General features: G+C 37.1%; 1 long non-coding RNA gene across 1 annotated transcript; it reads right to left on the bottom strand.

Annotated features, from left to right (window-relative positions):
• Window positions 1-2,111: 2,111 nt before the first annotated feature.
• On the bottom strand, window positions 2,112-2,806 carry LOC109585729 (uncharacterized). Its single transcript, XR_002186618.1, has 2 exons — window positions 2,714-2,806; window positions 2,112-2,662 (listed from the first exon to the last, which is right to left on the bottom strand). It is a non-coding gene; the product is annotated as an uncharacterized LOC109585729 (long non-coding RNA).
• Between the last annotated feature and the right edge of the window lie 346 nt (window positions 2,807-3,152).

Below are 3,152 nucleotides of genomic sequence, written 5' to 3'. Positions count from 1 at the left end.
GAGTAGCATATTCGTTTTGGATTTTCATTGGTAGTCGTTCAGAATCCTACTTGCCCTTGTTTCCATTACTTTTTTACAAACTTGCTCTAGAATCCTACTCCATCTTGTTTTTTTTTAAATTGTTAATGTTCTTGTTAGCTTTGATTGCACCTTGAAAGATAATTGTATTCACCTTTAGGGTCAAATAATTGTATTTCATTGTGATTTGTCTTTCTCATAGTCTCATGTCCTAATGAGATATACTCACTTTAACTTCATCCCATATAAGAACAGCCTCACCAACTTGTTCTAGATGTGCAGCCTCAACCTGCTCCTTCTTATACAACTCATACTTCTCAGCTCTTTTCAATCATGCATCCTCACATATTCCAAGAGAACTTGAATACCTATACATGTAGCCTCGGAGAGTTTTATCACATGGATTTTGAACAATTCCAAGGGACTTTAGAGCATGATAAGCAGCTGTACTCCTTGAAACTGTACACAAAGCTGATGATATAAAATAATTATTTAATCCTTAAATTTGTGTTGCTTACCCAACTGAATAGTGACAGCGGACAATTTGTTACATTTTCTTAATAACTGTGAAAAGAGAGAAGATGAAGCTTATAATAATGTAAGTATGACTGATTACCATTATTTTCTTGATCTTTTAAAAACTGATTCCAATCACTAATATCTTTCTCTCAAATACTTTTCACAATTTCCCCCAATCCTTGTTATACATCATTAGCTTCAGCAGCACAAGCTTTCTTTACCAAGAGATGTGGCTCAAATCAAACTAACCAACTGGCCCATTTCGTTGTTCTGCGTATTACTGGTAGAAAGACGGTCAATTTTGCTTGAAAAGTACTTAACCTTTAATTTAAGATGATGAATGGTGTCACACATATTTTCAAATTTAGCTTTCTTGCTACATGGACTAAGTGCATTATAAGGAACACGAGAGCTACTAGACTGTTGTTCCTTAACTTGTGACTGAGTCAGATTATCATGTTCACTTTTTCGTCAAGCCAGCTCCCACTTCAGAGACATACATTTCAAACATGTTCTCTTCTTCTGAATAATCTATGTCACAAACTAAGTCTGGTGGAAAATTGACATAAGATACTCTTTTTATATCTTATCTAATTCTTGCTTTAAAAGTAGAGTATTCTTGAATACCACTACAAGCAACTATATTGAGATCAGCTAATTTATCCAGCACTTTAATGATGCTGCTGAAGGTTGCAGTATTGAGTCACGAACTCCTTCTTCCACAACTTTATTGTAGACAAGAAGTACAAAGCTACCACTTTCCTTCACTACCACCTTCTGTGAGTCATATGTGCCTAATCTAGCAGTCATAACATAGAGCTTTTTGAGCTATTCCAATACAATGAGCTACTTTGTTGGTCTGGCTGCTGCTTTGACTATTTGTGCATCAGGAGTGATATATTTGCCAGCAACAAACTGTTTATTGCTATCCAAAAGGCTTGAATACCAATCTTTTGTCGGAAACATTTTTTCAGAGGACTGGATATGGTTTCAGTATCAAATGAAAGCTTCTGGCATGTAGCAGCTATCGGGGGAGATCTCCTTGGATTTCTTGAATAGCTAGTACTGCTTTCCTCACTCTGTTGCTCACAACTCTCTGTAGGCTCACAACTCGCCATGCTAAATCACGTTTTGGGTGTGGTTATTAAAATTATCGTTCCAAAATGTATATCCACTAGAGAGACATTGCTGACAGAAAATCTCATTAAAGTGTGGGCATCTCGCACTTCTACTCTTCTTTCCCCTGGCCTCCACATTATGGAATCCTGCTTTTAGCAAAGAGTAGGTATGGGTTCAGCTTATCCCAGTCCTTTCCCTCCATAGTAACTGCTTTCCTCAGGATGCACTTTAGTGTCTCATTAAATCTCTTAAACGAGCATGTGCAGAATATAACCACTGCTCCACCTTACGCGATGATTGCTACAGCACCGAGCATGAGTATAACGGGGGGGGGGGTGGGCTGCCCAGTCAATTAAAAATGGCGGGTGGCTTTTGGATAAAATTAAAACAGGGCAGTGAGGGATGGTAGTATGCAGGCAGCCCAGGCATCCATAAGACCTAAAAGAGGACTCTTAAGGGTACAGACAGTTTTACTAACTTTTAACCAAAATAAAAAAGTAGATAACAATAGAATATGACACTGTGCCAAGACAGTCATTGATAACGGAAGTGAGGGAGATGGTCAGAAGAGAGCAGGGTGAAAGTAAAGCGCAGCTAATGTGCAAGAAGATCAATGAAGGAAGTGAAGATTCTGAAATAGAGGAGAGAGCAGTTCGTAGCTATTTTAAGCTAATTAAATCACACTGATTAACACTGAGTGGCCTATACAAATAAATTATATAAATTATAGGCACTAGAAATGAGATCAGAGGATATGAGGGAGAGAACCCGCCTATTCTTCGAGGGTTGAACTACTGTGAGTCATGCTATTGCTCCCCTTGTGTCATTCAGTCTAATAGTTTCCTCCGTGGATCATGTGATCCTCATCCTGCCAATGATCAGAAGAGATACCAGCTATGTAAGAAATTTTGGAGCCTTTTGAATAAGCTAGGAGTATGGTGGGATGAGGGTTGCCTTTAGTTGAAAGAGGCTAGGACAGCATGGGATGACAGACGGGACATAATGCCTAAATGTGAGATTGATGTGAGTAGTAAATCGTTATAAATTATACACTTACATTTGTAAAATTAGGAAATCAGAAGGAGATATCCAAGCCATGATGGCCATTACAGAGACTATATGAGTACTTTTGATGCAGGTGGATATGATGAGGGTCCTAATGATATGGAAACAATATAATTATTACATGTACATATAACAGCTGACGATAATAATTGTAATTTAAATTTATACATGTACAGTACCCGAAGTATTGTTAATCATTACAAGTGATAATATGAGGCTAAATGAATAAAAAATATATATTTATTATGAGAGAGATGCTCATGTAACTCACCATAAAAAGTGAAAATAAATAATAAAAAACACAGAATACAATTTGCAAAATCTGTAGCACACAAAACAAACTTAGTAGAAGCCATTGAAGCATTCCATATTTGTCATACTCCAATGACTGCTGCTAAAGCCAAATTGAATGTAATAGATGTTGTAAATTG

The sequence above is a fragment of the Amphimedon queenslandica genome, unplaced genomic scaffold (assembly GCF_000090795.2).
Source record: "Amphimedon queenslandica unplaced genomic scaffold, v1.1 AMPQUscaffold_13017, whole genome shotgun sequence".
Classification (NCBI taxonomy): domain Eukaryota; kingdom Metazoa; phylum Porifera; class Demospongiae; order Haplosclerida; family Niphatidae; genus Amphimedon; species Amphimedon queenslandica.
The sequence above is the reverse complement of the archived record's forward strand: the minus strand, read 5'-3'. Positions and strand labels throughout refer to the sequence as shown.